This window comes from Paramormyrops kingsleyae, chromosome 7 (assembly GCF_048594095.1).
Source record: "Paramormyrops kingsleyae isolate MSU_618 chromosome 7, PKINGS_0.4, whole genome shotgun sequence".
NCBI classification, from domain to species: domain Eukaryota; kingdom Metazoa; phylum Chordata; class Actinopteri; order Osteoglossiformes; family Mormyridae; genus Paramormyrops; species Paramormyrops kingsleyae.
The window spans coordinates 5,514,657-5,534,772 of NC_132803.1; the positions used below are offsets into that span (position 1 = coordinate 5,514,657).

The window sequence follows — 20,116 nt, forward strand, 5'->3', positions numbered from 1 at the left end:
ATATTACAAGGCCTTCAGCTTAGTTTGGGTCTGACTCATAGGGCCAGTTATATCTATGTGCAAAGGTATGTTTAGCTAGTTTCCAAAAGAAATTCCAAATAGCTACACTAATTATAATATACTCAAATCTATAAAGGATGGAAACTCTTGATTACTGCACTATAAAACTGCGGATCTGACATGCGTTCACTCCAACATTCTTTCTGAAATAGTCTAAGCAAAACTTTTAGTTTAGAACAGATGTTATCTGAAATGCTTTCCATTCAGTAATAATTGTTGCTTTGAGAACATAACACAGTTTTTCTTTGAGCAAATTTTCTTCAGCTACTGCTTTGAAAGCATTGTAATAATAATAATAATAATAATAATAATAATAATAATAATAATAAATCAGATACTTACTCCTTGCTTTATATGACAGTACTGTAAAGTCTTAGCCAATCAAGAAAATTGCTTAACTGATTCTCACATTGTAACCTGTTTTTTCACGTTTGTATCAATATTTTGATATTTTCCAATATTTGACAATTAAAAACTCTTTAAGATGCACAAAACAAAATATAAGCAGTCGTAACAAAGCAGCGCTAAAGAAAATTGTCGCTAAATTTAGAATTCCCCAAAATAGCCACCATTTGCCTTGATAACAGCTTCGCAAACAACAGCTATTCGGTCAACAGCTTTCAGCAAGAGACCACACAACACACTTCCCACAACACACTTCCCAAGCTCATCTGCAGCAATTACCCAGGGATGCAGGCTGCCTGGTGGTAGCTTTGCCGTCACTCTCCTCCTCTCAACTTTGAGGTGTTTTTTGGGTCATCATCTTGCTGAAGCATGAAGGACGGACATGATCATGATGGAATGGCATGGATAGCAGGTCACCAGCAAAGCAGCCCTAGCTCCTTTACAAAGTTCTCAGTTTTAATGCCATTCAATGAAATATAAGTTTTTTGTAACATTCAAATGATCTGTTTTTTCTTCATTTATATTAAAACAGTGGAGGGGAAATAGGGGAATTTTCTTCTCACCTACCCAATCTTACTCTTTATAAGACACAGTGCAGAGTCAACCAGCATCCAGCACCCCTGAAGCATATAGGGTTTAAGGGTCTTGCTCAAAGGTTCAATGGTGACATCACTCTGGTGACATCACTCTGGTGACATCACTCTGGTGACATCACTCTGGTGACATCACTCTTCAGGCCACTGGATTTGCAACACATCACTAGCTTACCATTTTCAAAGTATCTTCAAAATTAAAAAATATCTTGACAGCTAAAGAACACGACTTTTATTGACCAGTGGTGAACAAAAGCTACAGGTTCTGAAGTTTAGCCAGGAACCAAACCCAGCACATGTTAGCATCTAGCACTTGGCATATCATCCAAGCTGGGTCTGTGGGTGCTGCGTGGTTAACCTCAAGCAAAGAAACGTGATGTTAGCTTTTCATCTACAAAGGAGGCGCAGGAGTCTACATCACATCGCATTGACGTTAGCTATTACCCCCACACGACTGAGAGGACGTTCTTCCTGCAGCCTTCTAATATTCCTCTACTCTGCCTCTTTAAAAAAAGAAAACATTAACAATCCTATCACCACGCAAACAATCGCATCTGGGGTCATTCCCACGGCACCACACGCTGCCTTTATAAGATTCGGCACAGATCTGATCCAGATGAAGCAAATCGGTCTCAGGCCACAGTCTTAGTTGTGTGCCTCTGACAAAGCATTTGAACGGGTCCTGCTGCATCTGGTTGGCCTGAAACAATTAATCTGCTGGCTTGGAGGTTTATAAGACAAAACCCACTAAATGGTTTGCTTATTCTGGGGCAAGAAGGGGCACAGCAGTTGATTATTTAAAATGCAGCATTCTGAAGTGAGTACAAGTAATGTATAGACACCAAATACAATACATCATTCAGAATTTCTCTTGGAACAAGGCTGAGTGAGTATAGTTAAATGTAAACGATTTCAAATATCATCTTTTACCAAGAACCAAAAGGCTTTCAAGACAAACAAACAAGTGAACGTGCAAACACTCTGTTCTCTGAGAGATTCTGAGATGCTCAAGACAGTGTGCATCCAAAATGATTGAATCCAGGCAGACTGCCTCAGGAAAACATCACATCAGTTGAAATTTGTCACAGATGGAGGGAGAAAGGATAGCTGGTTGTCAGGGACATAAGCGTCAGTCCGTGCCTGAAAGAGGGTGGAGATTGCAGGCAAGGAAATTGCAATTATTTTATTCTCCATGCAAAAGTCTTTGCAGAGTTGTAATGTGTAAGAGTTGACAGTTATACTCAGCCTATGAAAAAGTGGAAGCTTGTTAATGGAGCGACAGCTGTCAGTTTTCTGAGAGTAAGATTTTTATATCACTGCATATATAAACCAACAATGTAGGCTACACATTTCTGTTCATTCTTAATAGCTGTTATATCAGTTGGAAAAATAAAATGCAGATTCTATAAGTAGATGGCAGAATGTCCTATAATATTTTAAACATACATCTGATACATGCCCATCTCTTCCCATGGCTGAAATTCTAACGACAAGTCCCTCAATGCAAATGTGGTTCTGCGGAAAGCTACAGGAAGCCACATAACACTCCTGTCAGTACCTCTGATGCTAACAGCTGACTTTTGCATCACCCTTGGTACAGACGCAATCACACAGCAGCTTAATGCACCCGGAAATCATTCCCACCATTCCATGTGCCAAACTGCACCCATTACATTTGCTCCAGGAAAATAACATGTTCAGAGTCCAATTTATGGGGCTTAGATTTGCCTAAAGAGAGTTCAGAGGCTTTTGCATCAGCATCAAAAGTACTTCTGCCATTAATTATTCAATCAAATTAGAAGCCTTAAGTAACAAGTCTACACTGTATGTCATAAGATCTCAAACTAAATACTTCCCATGAGAATACACTTGGGATACCGTCAGCATCGCTTGTGCTCTGTTGGCTACAATGTTACATGGGCTCAGCAACTCTATTTATGGTTCCAAACATCTAAAAGCAGCTGACAGAAATACAATTACACATACAATTTCACGACAGCGGCACTACAGCTACAACAGCCGTACTCCATTCCCGTTCACCTCGTTTATTTCATTAGAGGAAGCGATTAACTGCATATTTATTACAGGGAGGAAACCGGTGTCAAACATACAAAGTTTATAGAAGCAACAGATAAGCCTCCGCACTACTTTTCTAAGCAAAACAAATGGGGGTTTGCAGGAGATCATCCATCAGTCTTTGTAGGGAAGAAGGAAATAAATTTACTATGAATAAGCCAGTTATCTTCAGCTTGCTACTATTTCAGCTTTGTGCTGAAAGCACCCCCCAGCTCGGATGCAGTAACCACATGGGTCATGTGAACATTAAAACCAGTGGGAGAGGGGTGCCTTTCCCATGATCAAAGGGCTATGCTTCCAGCGCTGAGCCCCTCCCCCCGATGTACATCGCTTCAGTCTACGTTAACGATCCTGATTCCAGACTAACGGGACTGCTCCCACACATGCGGCTTCCTTGTGCCACTTCCTCCAGCTTTTGGAGGTCGGCACGTGGTTTTCAGGCAGGAAGCCCCAGGCTGGGTGAGGTGAGCTGGAACAGGCCTCCTGGAGTTCACACATTCCCTGAGTCACGCCTCCGAAGGCGAGGCCACGCAGCTTCTTCAGTCACCTCATAATGACCGGGACTTAAAATAGAAGTCCAAAGAAAGAACGTTCCAGTTAAATGTAGAGTCGACAATCAGCATAAATGGAAACAAAAATAGAATCTGTTAAGTCGGGTCATTGACTTCAGGAGATCAAGGCCCATTTGCGAACATAGAGGAAATCCCAATCACACAGCTCCTTGCAACAGGTATAGAGAGCTGCACGTCATCTAGGGATGGTGGTGGGGGATTGAAAGACACTTTATCAGGGCCAATGTCACACTTGTCTGAACACAGGACAAACCCAAGTTAAGGTCCCCAGCTAATATAAGGAAAATGCCAGTGTGAAAAAGGAAGGGGACGACAGATGCTGTTAGACTGGGGTGATGCGGACATGATTCCTCTGTGGCCTGGGAAAATTTTCTCCTGCAAAAGATCCTCACACTGAATAAAGTCCGTCAAATCAGTGCTGCACTCAACCTTTATAGAACCTTCATATACTGTATATAAACTTAATTCATTGTACTTCAAAGAAACACAACTTCTGTTTTGCAGTTAATACTTGTTCATTGTGACAATACTGTGAATCTGGCTTTAAATTTATGAATATATATATAGACATACATACACCTAAATATGATGTATGTCAGAGTTACGACAATTTCAAAAAAAAAATTCATGGCTCTTCTTAAATAAGTTACGTGCATCTTCTGAAAGCGTGTTTATGCCACATTTATAAAGCAAGGAAAGTTTATTTAAATAGCACCTTTCGAACACTGTGGTCATTACAAGTACTTCACAGTTTTGAAAAATACAGAATACAAAGAAAATTCTAATTCAAATTCCAAAAATATAAGACTGCAGAAATTATAAACGTGACAAACAAAAGACTTAAAAGAGAAAAAAAATTAATTGAAACATGAAAATAAAAAGCAAATTAAAGATAAATTAGGATAATAAGGTATCATGACAGGACAGAAAAGGAGCAGAACTAACAGGCTGCTAAGGTGAGCTGAAAGCCTGGTCAAACAGGAACCTGTCCACCCTGGATCTGAAAGTGCCTAATGCTCAGGTTCCTCTTATGCTCTCAAGGAAGAGGAGCGGCACTGAAACGGCATATTAGGAATTCATTAACTTTTGGCATAAGAGAGTTGAAGAATAAAAGGAAACAATGACGGAATGTGAGGTGAATAACTTGATTGTTAATTTTTCCTAAACAGGCTTGGGCTTATTGCAGTTGCTGGGAATGATACTGTCCAGGAAGCCCTCCATCTTTCCGCCGAAAATAAACGTCTATCTCCCGACACGAAGACAGCTAGGAGGGTGAGGGAGGAGTTTACACGTCAACAGGAAATTTCCACCCTGACCTCCCCCACTGGGGAGTCCATCTCGCCGAGGTGTCTGTGATAGAAGAGCGGAAACGCGGAGGCACGGCCGTGTGTTCAGACACGATAATGCACAGCGAGCGTCAAGATTTCCGAAGGGAGGAGGAGAGGGGGCCAAGGGAGGCGCGAGGCCAGTTATGTAGGGGTCACCGGATCAGGCTGCGATAGCACGGAGGCATCTGATACGGAGACGCGGTATACGGTTTACAGCCCTGTGAAAAACACTAATGTGGACTGGCAACAAACATCACAGAAAGCAGCAAACAAACGTAAAACACAACCTGCCATTATCAGGCTTATCACAAACCACAATGGGCAGTAAGATGGTTTGGGTGCCAATGCAAGCAATAGCTCACTGAACAAATATGAGTCCATTGATAACACAGAAGACACATTCCTGTACCTAACAGGCTATGGGAAAACAGGAAGAGAGTTTCTCAAGGGGCTTGGGAGGAATGGACTGGCAGACATGCAATACACTATATGGCCAAAAGTATGCAGACACTCCAATTAATCAGAGGACTTGCCTTTTAATCCACACCCACTGATGACACGGATGTATAATTACGCACACAGTCATGCAATCTCCTGCAACAATCATTATCAGCAGAATGGGTGGTGGTTGTACTTCCCACTTGGCACTTCATCACATTTCTGCCCTGCTAGAGTGGTCCTGGTGAAGTAATTGTGAAGGACAAAACATCGGGGAATAAGTTCAGTTGTGAAGCGGTCAGCCACACAAACTCACAGAAAGGGACCTGATCACCCAACATCAATAACCAGCCTGAATGGCACCAAATCCAGCAATGTTCCAACATCTAATGGAAAGCTTAGCCAGAAAAGTAGAGGCTATTACAGCAACAATGAACGGTCAACTTCACTTCATTAATACCCTCAGTTTTATAATGCAATGTTAGACAAGGAGATAGGCTCCAGAGTCCTCTGTGAGGTAGGGGTAGAGACCCCAAGGAGGTAGGCTCCAGAGTCCTCTGTGAGGTAGGGGTAGAGACCCCAACGAGGTAGGCTCCAGAGTCCTCTGTGAGATAGGGGTAGAGACCCCAAGGAGGTAGGCTCCAGAGTCCTCTGTGAGGTAGGGTTAGAGACCCCAACGAGGTAGGCTCCAGAGTCCTCTGTGAGGTAGGGGTAGAGACCCCAACGAGGTAGGCTCCAGAGTCCTCTGTGAGGTAGGGGTAGAGACCCCAACGAGGTAGGCTCCAGAGTCCTCTGTGAGGTAGGGGTAGAGACCCCAACGAGGTAGGCTCCAGAGTCCTCTGTGAGGTAGGGGTAGAGACCCCAACGAGGTAGGCTCCAGAGTCCTCTGTGAGGTAGGGGTAGAGACCCCAACGAGGTAGGCTCCAGAGTCCTCTGTGAGGTAGGGTTAGAGACCCCAACGAGGTAGGCTCCAGAGTCCTCTGTGAGGTAGGGGTAGAGACCCCAACGAGGTAGGCTCCAGAGTCCTCTGTGAGGTAGGGGTAGAGACCCCAACGAGGTAGGCTCCAGAGTCCTCTGTGAGGTAGGGGTAGAGACCCCAAGGAGGTAGGCTCCAGAGTCCTCTGTGAGGTAGGGGTAGAGACCCCAACGAGGTAGGCTCCAGAGTCCCCTATGGAAAATGTGGGGTGGTTAAGGCCCACATATTTTGTGGTATTTTATTATTGTCTTTATTATTTAAAAAAAAAATGTTTCTGCTTATTGTTATTTCTGTGCTTATTTTCTTTCTTATTCTTTTTAAAAAATCAGTAAACCATTTTGGAAACCATGTGGATTGATTAGTTGATTAATTGATTGATTTATTGGATGATTGATTGATAATTTAACAGTAAAAACATATTTTAATAGCAGGTCAGGTCTCGATCTCCAACTGATTTAATATTCTATCAATCAGAAGTGATCTGTTTCTTGAAGGGTTTTAAGTATGTGCTTACAAAGTGCAAATCACAGAGCTGTACATCACTAAAACTATTATATATTATTGTTTACGTGCCCAAATAGGTCAGTAGACAAATATAAAATCATCATCTTCTTCAAGAAAAGACAATAATTGGTAACCATCCAGGAAGATGGGGAGGATTTAAATTTAGTTGAAACAAAAAAGAACAGACTTCGTTTAAAGAATCCATAAAAATGTAAAATATAAAAAGTAAGCCTGCACAGCGCCCTGAGCCGTCCCCATAGCAACGCTCTGAAACAATTCTGGGGTGTCACCTGAGACCCCCGTTCTGGTCTGGGACTTCAACTGAGTCCAATTAATTTCCAGAATGCAGCTTCATGGGCGGTTTAACTTTCCGGCAGAGACCTCGTGACCCAGTAACTTTATCAGCATTATTTATCAGCAACAGGGCATGGACAGTCACAAATAAATGCTTTAATTTACCTAAATGAAACCAATGTGAGTGTTTTATCCTTTAATTTTACTCCCATGAGGGAGGAAAAGGAATAAAATACTGTAAATAAAAACACGTTCAGATATGACCTGTTGATTTTGAGTGGTGGACTGTTTTTTGTAGAATCATAAATCTCAATCGGACACCATTTCTAACAAAAAGTGCCTATATTATACAGTTCTGATATGCCTGTACCGTAATACTGCTATTATTAAACCGGGAAATCTCATTAATATTAATATTTGCATCAGAGAATTCACCAATAGGGCTTTTTCAGACCTAAGCCCCCTTGTTCCCTGGACATCCGGAACATGGTGACATTTGGTGTCCCGGGAAGGGTTCTAAGCGGTGCTTGTCTGAAAGTGCACAATCAGCCTTATCACAGCAGCCACCCCCACAGTGCCATTCCAGTTGCCAGAAATAAACCCCGGTCAGGCCCTGTGGCACTGCCTAGCGTCAGAGGCCCCTGGAACTGGATCAGCACTGCGGCCCACTTACAACAAAACGAGTCAAAATGTCACAAGACACATAAATTATTGTAATAGCATTTTAAATTCCATGTAATTGGTTTTCTTTGGCTCCCTAAAAGCACAATTCTGCCTTTACTCCCATTCTAAGACATCCTCACAAAGTCTAGCTAGATTGAAGAGACAGAGATGCAACATGGAAAACAAAAATCCCAGTGGCTTCCGGAGAACGAGACATCCCAGTTCTTGTTATTCTGAATCATTTATACAGACCATCCCCGACTTGTGCCACTTACGGCAACTCGCACACATAAATGTACGCAAAAATAAATTCCAAGCTGGCATATGCCAGACAACACCATGCCAGTTAGTGCACACTGTGCACCATACGATAGCTACCCTGGGAAAGTGCTGTACAGTGTGGCAGTGCGAGCATCCCAGCCTCATTCTCAGACCTAAAAGTCAGTGCAAAGAACCTATTCCGACATACAATCATTTCAACGCACAACCTGTCCGTCAGGACAGAACCCAGCCGAAGGTTGGAGACTTTCAGTACATTGAAATTCCCTGCCAGTTTTTAACCTCACCAGGATTTAAAATAGTAACAGAGATTGACAAATACTACTTGTAAAAATATTCCCATGTGGGGTATTCTTCTGCCACACAAACACATAGAACATAAAGGCACAAATACAAGGACAAAGCAGAAGGCAAAGAATAACTTTTGTGTAAAGAAAAAATATGCATCAATACATACATACATATACAACTGAGGAATGGATGACTGGGCTGAAAAATAGCTGTTGATTATCATATACATGTTCTTACATAGCATGGGCATTGATTACAGAGAAAACTGTCCAATCACAGCTGGCTGATAGATAAAGCATCACAAAGGAAATAAGCAACACTCGCCATAATGGCCGATACCTGGGTCATTATCTTCCACTGACAGTTGCCTCTAGGATATTGTGCCCACCTGACCTGTATGTACAGCTGCCTTGTGTCCGTTTGATGAGGTCGATGAGGTCCGCAGCAGCTTGCCACAGAATAGGGCTGAGCGATATTGGAAAAAATATTTTGAAATACTGCAATATCACAAAAGGATTTGAAATTTTACCCAAAATAAACTACAGCCAAATATAACTTGCTATTATCTACCAACAGAGTCTGTCTTTAGTGGAAAAGGCAAGTTAGAAGTTCTTAGTCTCTTAACTCGATCAACTGAATTCTGAGATTAGCCCATAAAATCCAGAAGCTCCTAAGGCACTCCTAAGGCACGCTGAATGCACGCTGAATGCACGCTCCTTCACACTCCTGACTCATTTCTGTTCAATTTCTCACAAACGCACCACACTGACTATGAGTATATCCAACAGCAAGGACGAAAATGATTATGATTGGCTCGGGCAGCACATGTAGCACTCATGCAAAAGCAGTGGCGCTAAGCTTTGCACTGAATTTTTTTACATATACTACATAATCTTGAAAAGGACCGATCATTACAATTGCAGCTCTTACTACGTTTTCTTGCCTGTGACAGAGTGTCTTCGCGCACCTTATGGACGGTTTGAACACAGCCGACTCTCGCGGTCCTTGCAATGTGACAATTGTTTGTGTGTAACAGGTATCGTCGGCATGAACACAGCAGACATTAAACATATAACAGAAATAATACTTATATGTAATAATACAAAATAATGATACCCATTATACTCTATGATCCATCTCCCAGCTGCTTATCCTGGTCAGGAGCATGGGGGGGGGGGTTGGACTCGATTCTGGCAGCACAGGGCACAAGGCTGGGGGACACCCTCTAAAGGATGCCAGCTCGTCACAGGGCACAGGGCTGGGGGACACCCTCTAAAGGATGCCAGCTCGTCACAGGGCACAGGGCTGGGGGACACCCTCTAAAGGATGCCAGCTCGTCACAGGGCGCAGGGCTGGGGGACACCCTCTAAAGGATGCCAGCTCGTCACAGGGCGCAGGGCTGGGGGACACCCTCTAAAGGATGCCAGCTCGTCACAGGGCGCAGGGCTGGGGGACACCCTCTAAAGGATGCCAGCTCGTCACAGGGCGCAGGGCTGGGGGACACCCTCTAAAGGATGCCAGCTCGTCACAGGGCACAGGGCTGGGGGACACCCTCTAAAGGATGCCAGCTCGTCACAGGGCACAGGGCTGGGGGACACCCTCTAAAGGATGCCAGCTCGTCACAGGGCACAGGGCTGGGGGACACCCTCTAAAGGATGCCAGCTCGTCACAGGGCACAGGGCTGGGGGACACCCTCTAAAGGATGCCAGCTCGTCACAGGGCACAGGGCTGGGGGACACCCTCTAAAGGATGCCAGCTCGTCACAGGGCACAGGGCTGGGGGACACCCTCTAAAGGATGCCAGCTCGTCACAGGGCACAGGGCTGGGGGACACCCTCTAAAGGATGCCAGCTCGTCACAGGGCACAGGGCTGGGGGACACCCTCTAAAGGATGCCAGCTCGTCACAGGGCACAGGGCTGGGGGACACCCTCTAAAGGATGCCAGCTCGTCACAGGGCACAGGGCTGGGGGACACCCTCTAAAGGATGCCAGCTCGTCACAGGGCACAGGGCTGGGGGACACCCTCTAAAGGATGCCAGCTCGTCACAGGGCTGTTTGTTTATTCAACTATTACCCATTTAATAATGTCTGTTGGCAGTACTATTTAAGTAAGTTCCATTACATTTCCTTGGTAATGGTAGCATTTAATTAAAATGTAATTATATTTTAATTATATTGAAAGGTAAATGAGTAACAGAATTAAAGAAATTAAAGCTTTCTGCATAAAATCAGAAAATGAAAATCAGAAAAAGCGATTAATATGATACTGACATAACCATCAATTCCTAATTATTAATAATAATTAATATTAGTAATTAGGAGGTGGGTCAAAGCAAATAGTACAAGTGTGACCAACCAATGACATGTCTTGGTACTCCTTCCTATAGTTGCTTAGACCCACCTCCTTAACAATCTGATTGGTTCTCTGTCTGAATCAATAATTTTTCATTCTGTGCTCAGAATATTTTTGTGTAAGTGAAACTCCCAGGAAGAGGCAAAAACTACAGGAATGTGTAATACGAAAAATGTATGCAAGTTTTATGTTTAGTCTTAAAGGCTATATCTTTAACAGTATATTGAAACTTTGACCTTTGAACATAAGAAATTTACAAACGAGAGGAGGCCATTCAACCCATCAAGCTCATTTGAGGAGAACTTAACTAATAGCTCAGTTGTTAAAATCTTATCTAGCTCTGATTTAAAGGAACCCAAGGTTTTAGCTTGCACTACACTAACAGGAAGACTATTCCATACTCTAACTACACGCTGTGTAAAGAAGTGCTTTCTCAAATCCAGTTTAAAATGTTCTCCTTTATTGATTTGGAAGACAATTTTTCATAAAGCAACATAAAGGTCAGTGCAAATAATAGGAACAATGAAAAGCAAACAAAGAGCATTAATAGAGGCACATAATGAGTAAAGGTTTTGCAATGCGTCTCTGTGTAGAATACGGACACAAGCCCATCTTTTGAACAAACTATGAATTTAAATTTAAGTACAATCACTGGGGAGAAAGACCACAAAATAGCTCACTTTGCAGCCATGCTGTTCCTTAATGCACATCAGCAAAGCATTCATGTCTTCTGAGCAGTTTAAGAATTTATCCCATCCGCACAACTGACAGTCGTCCAATGTGGCTGATGATGAAATGCTGGAGTACAATGCTGATCATCATGCTAAATGTGGCGCATTTTAAGCATGACTGATCATGGCTGAATGCCACTATGCTGCCCCCTAATTAAGAAGTTCTCTTGAAGCATCATTAACTCGCTACTAAAAATATTTAAGTAAAAGCTGATGTTGAATATGAAAAATGTATGCAAGCTTTTATGACTAGTGATAAAGGGTACATTTAAATATTATATCAAAACCATTTATTTATTTGAAAGACACGATTTCCTAAAGTAACATAAAGATCAGTGCAATTAGTAAGAACAATAAAGAACAAAGAGCATTAATAGAGACACATAATTAGTTAAGGGTTTGCAACATGTCTGTTTGTAGAATATTGACACAGGCTCTTCTTTTGCATTCTTATTATAATAATTTAAATAAAGAGTGAAGCTTTTGTCCTTTAAATAGTCTAAGAAGAAATAGATGATTTTCATGTGAAAACGTCGGAGAAAAATCTAGGAAAGAAACTGGAGACAGTGACTTGAAGTTAGTTCTTGTTTAAGTAAAACTAAATTCCGTGAATGGTTCCTTTTTTGAGGTGGAGGTTTGTAAAGAAGTCTGGACTGGGGAATGAGGATGATGTAGAGTTTGCAGAGTGAGCGAGTCCATAAATGCAGTAGGCAGCTGGGTAAGCAAAACATGCAATAAAACCTGACAAGCATCAGTGAGCATCAGGAGGCCAGACAGTCGGCCTCCATCACTCGCTCATTAGGACGAGGGCATGGCAGAGACTCACAGAGGGGAAAAGGGTGGCACACACAATCTCACTCGCTCAGCATGACACTAACTGAGCGCCAGCAGATGTGGCTAGGAGAGCACTCCATCCTGATTGGCTCCTAGAAGCCATGTGACGTTGACTTTGAACAGGTGGGCCAAGTGTCAGGCTGAAGCTGTCGTCGGGGTCTGTTTGCATTAGCCTCCTGAAACAACTGCTACGGTAAGGGCTGTTTATTTACACAGGAAACGACTTCCCTCCTTTTTCTGTTGACCTCAAGACTACTGTGACACTTTAAAGCTACAAATCCCTAGTAACTGAAAGACAACATCACAAGGCGTAGAACTGTTCCGCTTACAACCTTTAAGACAGATTGATACAAATTCTAAATTCTATGCACTCAGTTATCTATAAGTCAATCTATCTATGTAGGTCTGTATATGCAAACGAGTACTTGGCCCCACCAGAATCTCTGTCAAAACCCAAAATGGAGCTAAAGATCAAGATGCTTATGAGTCGGCAGCAACAAGCAGAGGAGAGCAGTGATGCTTGTTTAGACCTACATAAGAGTGGAGAAAATGGAGACTTGGAAAAGGAAATGTTCCATTGGGGGAAAAAATATCCTAAGAGAATAAGCCCTTGTGTTGTCCACATTCCTGAAGATCAAAATAAATAGAGCCGTTTCAGTTTTCAGCACAACACACGCAGGCAGACATGCACGGATGCGACAGACTACCTCAACCAATAGGTTTCCATTTTGTTGGGTTTTTTTTTGGAGCTGTGTCTGTGTCAGAGGACACTTTTAGAGAAAGTGAGCACAAACATTAGAGAAAGCAGCAGCAGCATGTGAAGCTGCAACTACGTCTGTTTTATGCTCACCAGTTAGGAATAAAACCCACTCCACAACTTTATAGTGTATTTAAAACCATATCTTCATACTGCTTTCCAGGATACCAATTATATTATCTATTGCTACTAATAAGCCAAAGAGAGTCGCATGTATTTCAGAGACTTTCATTGTCCTCTTTGCCGGATGGACATGTGGGACACGAGGAGAAGAACTCATAAAGAACGTCCCTGAATTGTTTTCATCTAAACATCAAAATATTTACATGTAGGCCTATTCTCTAATACCATCCAAATACCATGCTGTATATTGAGGTCGCCCACCGACTCATTTTTCAGTACAGTACAGGGTAATCTGGGTGGGGGGCATGGAGACTATCCCTGGCGGCACTGAGCACAAGCCCGGGGAAAACCCTGGATGGGGGGCCAATCCATCACAGGGCAAGCGTGCGCACCCACACGCACCACACACACGCACCCACACGCACCACACACACGCATTCATACACTGCAGGCAAGTTAGAGACACCAATTTGCTGAAGCACATTTTCTTGGAGTGGGGGGGAAACCAGAGTTTCTGGCGGACACCCTTGCAAATTCCACACACCGAGCCAGGCGTGAGAGTCAAGCCCCAAACTTGGAGATGTAAAGCTACAATGCTACCTACTGAACTTCTGAGTCACTCTGCACTCAATCTGCCTGATATTTAAAGCATGTCTGAGGAATACGATTGTTGTATAAAATATTAAAATGTTGGAAAAATAAAAGATGCTGCCGTTTGCAGGGTGATGATATATGCGATGGGGGCCGGAAACGCCAGGAACACAGAGATCCCACCTCACAGTCAAGCTCCCACTGAAATATCAGACAACCACATTTGGTCTTTGTGGAGAAGATGCAACTTCTTAAGTGAAAAACAAAAAAAAGAATTTGGGTAAGGGAAAAAAAGAGTGTCAGAGCAGACGTAAGAAATCCAACGTCATACTGCAGAAACACCTGTGAATTAATATTATTTATGTATTAGGCATTCAGCAATTGTTGCTATGAGAACATAACATAGTTCATCATTGTGCTGATTTTCGTAGCCCAGTCTTCAGCTGCAGCTTAAGTGGGAGTCTTAAGCTGCCACAGAATATCAAAGTGCGTCAGCTTAGCCATTTCGAAACCTCTCCAACAGTCACAGCAGTATTTGCATTCAACGGGCTTCAGGAGAGTTTTCGGAACCAAAGCTGTGTTCTTGCATTCCGACAAGATATCAGTTACAGCAAATATGCACTTACTGCCCAGATAAATAGCTTTAAACATAGTTTCTGATGGTCACCTAAGACTTTTGTACAAAAATGAATTAATGGATAAAAAATGCAAGACGTACGTGGTCTTGGCACACGCAAAGTTAAAGCATTATGTAAGAGGAATAAAGTGGCTATAAAGACTGCAGATTCGCACCCGCAATGATGAAATGTCAAACAGCACATTGAACAGCCCCACTGTCCTGCCTTTTAAGTAGAAAAAGTGTGAAAGTGTGAAAAAACCCCAGGAATCCAGCAGGGGAAAGAAAGCTTGAAAATGTTCTGTAACGTTTTGCCGTTCACTGCGGCGACTGCACTGAATGACTGTAGGTTGTGTGCATGGGATCAGATTCTCAAACTACACAGAAGACTTGGATGCTTTGCTGATGTGGATTAAAGATCATGGCTGCAAAGTAAACTATTTTCTAGCCTTTTTTTCACCAGTGATTGTATAAGAAAACCACTCCAAGATCCCACATCTCTATACACCATTTAAAGGACACTTTGTATTTAAAATATCTCAATATGAATGCAAAAGCTGGGCCTGTGTCCATATTCTAGAAACAGACACGTTGCAAAACCTTTACTAACTATGTGCTCCTCTTTGTAGTTTATTGCGCTTACTGTTTGCATTGACCTTTATGTTGCTTTAGGAAAAAGTGTTTGCCAAATAAATAAATGTCAAGATTTGGATATAATGTTTACAGTGTAGCCTTTATCAGTAAACATAAAACCTTGCATACATTATTCATATTTGACATGAGTTTTTACTTAAAAATCTTTGGTAGCGAGTTAATAATGCTTCAAGAGAACTCCTTAATTAGTGTGCCATTCAGCTATGATCAGTCACGCTTAAATACACCACATTTACTATGATGATTAGCATTGTACTTAATGGTGGTGAATTTAATGTTACTGCTCATCAATTTCAGTTACCAAAAAAGTCCAGCTTAGCTGCATGGTGGAGCGACTCACACACTGATTTTGTTTTTCTTTCATCGGATTAATTATTGGTCAACAAATACAAGTGCCAGTGGCTGCATTTGGAAAAGAAAAAACAGCTCAAAGCATATTAATGGCTCCGCAGCCATCTTTAGCAGTTAATCACTAATGAGTATGTCAAATGAAATGGAATGAATTATTTTTCAAAGGATATGAGCTTCAGAGCCGTGACTGATCGTCATTTTGTACAGGCTTTCATTCATAACAGAAAAGGCCCAGGTCTGGTCTTGATTTTAGGTGGCAGGAATGGAGAGGAGATACTCGAGTGAGGTTTAACCCCAGTCTGCAGACCCTGGCTCCCTGGCCAGCCATACAGCGTGAGCATTAATACTGCTCTCCAACAATGCCTGATTTATCCCCAGGCCACCAGGAGCCAGTGGTCTCCATTTCAACCCCCATCCAGAAGCAGGGTGGTCTTGCCTTGGCCACCACTGGCGTCATAGTCCTGCCTTAAATGGCTTTACCAATTCCAGGTGTTTCACGTCTCCTTGGGGTCACAAGGAGCGTCTGCCAGTCATTTATATTCCCAAGTTTCGTCTCCTTGTATTATTTTCTACAACAGTTGACCCCAAACACTACTCTAAGATCACTTTTCTTTTACAGTAAGGTCCCTATGACATGGCCTGGTGGCTAATTAGATAGTATTGATGTGTCACAGTTCCAGATTTGCAGTTTGAATCCTGCCCTCCTCCCCTTGCGTAGGATATACCAATATATTTTTACTTAATATTGCCGATAACCTGGTAACTTTGGGGCCACTTGCCAAGCCAGGGTGGGGGGCTGGGACTTGCTGACCTTGTTGGCACAGACTAGCAAAATGATGTTACATTGTTTTTAATTCTGTGGTCAACGAAAGATCGACCTGCTGGCCTCATTTAAGAATGAATTATAAACACAGGGGGCCATATCACCGGCCGAGACCTCTTAGGTGGGGAATGAGCTGAGGAAATCCCTCGTCCACCACCAGAGAAAATGGCTGATTATGTAATGCAATCATCTCCATTGTATCGGCCAAAAATTACACATCAGACTAATGCCGATATCTTGATTTTTATTGGCCGATACCCTTAGGTTAACGGAAACGTGCATCTCTGCATATGAGTGTGCAGTTTGCATGGTTTCTCTTCTGCTGCACAGGTTTCTTTCACATACCCTAGTTTCCTCCTGCAGTCCAAAGACATGCAACTTTTGAAATGGCGTTTCTAAGTTGCCCATAGTGTGTGACTGTGTGGGAGCCTTCATGCATGTCATGTGCCCTGCGGGTGACTGGCCTCCTATCGAGGCTGAACCCCTGCCTCCTGCCTCCTGCAGACTCGCAGTGAGTCACACTGGTGTCTCTAATTTGCCCTTAGTGTGTGTGTATGGACTGAGATGAATGAGATCCAGATCTTTTATGATGATGTGCTGGATAAGCAGCTGGAAAATGGACGGAAACCATGGCAGTGAAACCTCTTGCTGGAGGTCGACGGGAAGAAGCAGGCTGCCCCTTCGTGTGACCCTTTGCTACCAGAAGCTGGGTGTTGAGGACCAGGATGTCAACATCACCATTTATTTAATTAACAGACACCTTCATCCACACTGACGTATAATTAGGGTAGCAGGGTCAGCCAGCCTCTGGAGCAACTGGGGTTAAGTGACTGGGATTAAGGGCCTTGCTGAAGGGCCCAACCATGAAATCAAGCTGCTGATCCGGGGATTTGAACTGGCAGCCTTCCGACGATGAGCACAGCATTCTAACCCACACGTCACCCCAACCCCCAGGATGCTGCAGTTTGCAGGGTGACCCAGCCGCTCGGGAGGGACGCGCGGAAGGAAAGCCGACACCTCTCCTTCTCCGATTAGACATGGCTGTTTGACCGCTGTACCCGGAAGCCGCAGATCATGATCAGTCTTTTTTTTCGTAGCAGAGTGTAAACAGGGGAAAGGGCTACATAGGGTCAGATGGGCAGCTTATGGGAGGTGAGAGTGAGAGGTGACAGGCGGCTGGGGGGCCGGGGGCCGGCGTCTTGTTTACTTAGGTGCTGTGAAGACGGCCTGCAGGGAGACGGTCATGGGGGGCTTTCTGGGTGGCCCGTGTTGGGTTTTTTTTTTTGGCTGTTCCTCCCTCCCCAGGCACAATGAGAGCTGCCCCTAACTCACCATTGTCATCTCCGCACCAGCAAATTAAGGATAATATGCGTTTACTGGGCAACTATATAAATAGTGTACAATTCAGGAAAAGGCCTGTCATAAGCGCAGTGACTTACCTCGTTCGCTTGCTAGCTTAATGACCCACAGTTAACATAGTAAGACGACTGTGTGCGAATTCTTTACAGCCCCACTTGAAAGATGACTGAATGGCTTTAGTGCAGCGAGGTTTTACAGGACTTCAAGGTTTAAGACCTTTCATTTCTTTTATTCCAAACACAGGCAATCCAAACACACCACATTTTGAGTGGAACCAGCAATGTAAACTTAGATGTAAACTTAATTAAGATGCGATCACAGAATAAACTTATTTATTTAAAGGTATGAAAGTGGCAGGGGTGGAGGTAGTTAAGGCACATCCTAATGTTAATTCAAATTAGCTCCGTCCACCCAGTCACCCCCCGTCCACCCAGTCACCCCCCGTCCACCCAGTCACCCCCCGTCCACCCAGTCACCCCCCGTCCACCCAGTCACCCCCCGTCCACCCAGTCATCCCCCGTCCACCCAGTCATCCCCCATCCACCTACCCTATACAGGTACAGTGATCTCTGGCAGCACAAGGAGTAAAATACAATGGCATGTCTCTGGACTGGAAGGGGATACTGGAGCACCTGGAGAGAGCCCAGCAACATGAATAACATGCCAACTCCACACACACAGACACACACATACACACACAGCAAGGGGGGGGGGGGAATTCAAATCCTTCAACCCTGCAGACGTGAGGCAACAGTGACACACAACAAGCCACCATGATGCCCCAAAATCAATATCATATATAATGTAAATGACATTCAAAACCTAAAATAAGAGGTGTTAGCTGAATTACATTCAAAACACTTATTTATTTATATATATATATATATATATATATATATATATATGTGTGTGTGTGTGTGTGTGTGTGTGTGTGTATGTGTGTATATATATATATATACACACACACACACACACACACACACACACACACATATACATGTATATATAAAAAAAAAATTGTGTGCAATAAGGTGTGCCACTACAAATATTACGTTTGAATTAGGGGAGCAATATGGGCTCTATCTCAGCTTCATAATGGCACCATTAAAGGAGAGACACAGGTGCGCGTTCTCATTACGATCAATGAAATAGGAAAAAAAGGCTCTTTCAAGGATTTTTAGTTCCTAATACGCCAAGACACAGCTTATCAACCTGCACATGTGGCGGCCAGGTAAAGGATTCAATCACACATCCCACCGGCGCTAACACAGGGCCAGTGTCTGGCAGGTGAGGCCGGAGCCTGAAGCATATCATCACCTCCTTCATAGCTCTATAATCCATGATCACCTGCACTTATCTCTTATGAACCAAAGCATCACAGCCCTGATGGTGTGTCTAACATTCTGTCCTTCATGTCAAGGGGGGGGGGGCAGGGGGTTCATCAAATACCTATGAAATGCTGATGGATAATGAACAGTCCCCCGGGGGATCAATACAGTGATACCTTATTTAATGCATAAAAACATACATACACATATTGTGTATCGGAGTTTATTTTAATAGAGGACATTCACTGTGAAGTAATTTGGTGCAATTTAATGCATTATTTCATTCATCTGTTCTGTATCTTAGCAGAATGACAAAAAAAATAACTTTTTTGTGCATAACACACACTGGAAATTAATAAATATTCCATGTCAGTACGCCGCGCAAAAGCCAAAGGCTTCCCAAGGTCTCAGGAAAGGTATTCACCAGGTGTCCATACTGGGCCCCATAAATATCAGCCAGATTAGGCAGGTTCTGAAAGGCAGCAGAAAGGGCTGAGCGTGCGCTCTGCAGGCCCTGCTGCCCAGGGCACCCAGGCACGGGGGCTGCCAGGCAGCTCACGGCGGCCTGTGCTGAGAGACAATCCAGACCTTTAGAATGGGAAGAGCTTAGTGCTTCTCAGATTATACTGCAAACATTAAGAAAAGCATGCGTCAAATGGAGAGTTGAAGTAAGTAAGTTAAAAGTTAAAGTAAGGCTAATACATAGCTTAACCAACCCCCGAGAGTGCACTATTACAAGAAATAAGATGTCTGTTGCAAAAAAAAAGAAAAAGGATCAGGATTATAAGTTTAACTAAAGAGAGAGAAAAAAAAAAACACAAATGCACAAGTGACCTAGGAACGGCATACCACAGTACAGTCTAAATGAAATAACCAGATCTGGGATGAAGCCATTCTGAGAACAGGCAGCCATCCACAGGGACGCATACAGATAAAAGGCAACATAAAAGTGTCATAGAACTTCCGTGAGTCAAATGCAGTTACGGTAAGCTTTAAAGACCCTTCAGAATGAGCTGGCAGCCAGATTATCAATGAAATACGGCCAAGAGACTGGAGGCAAGGAAGCAAGGCATGTTTGCAGCCTTGGGGCTTAGTATCGCCAATCAGCCTCCTGAGCC

General features: G+C 43.3%; 1 protein-coding gene across 8 annotated transcripts in view; it reads right to left on the reverse strand.

Annotated features, from left to right (window-relative positions):
* The window catches only part of xrcc4 (X-ray repair complementing defective repair in Chinese hamster cells 4), a 69,421-nt gene that overhangs the window by 39,475 nt on the left and 9,830 nt on the right, over window positions 1-20,116 (reverse strand). The window lies entirely within an intron of this gene.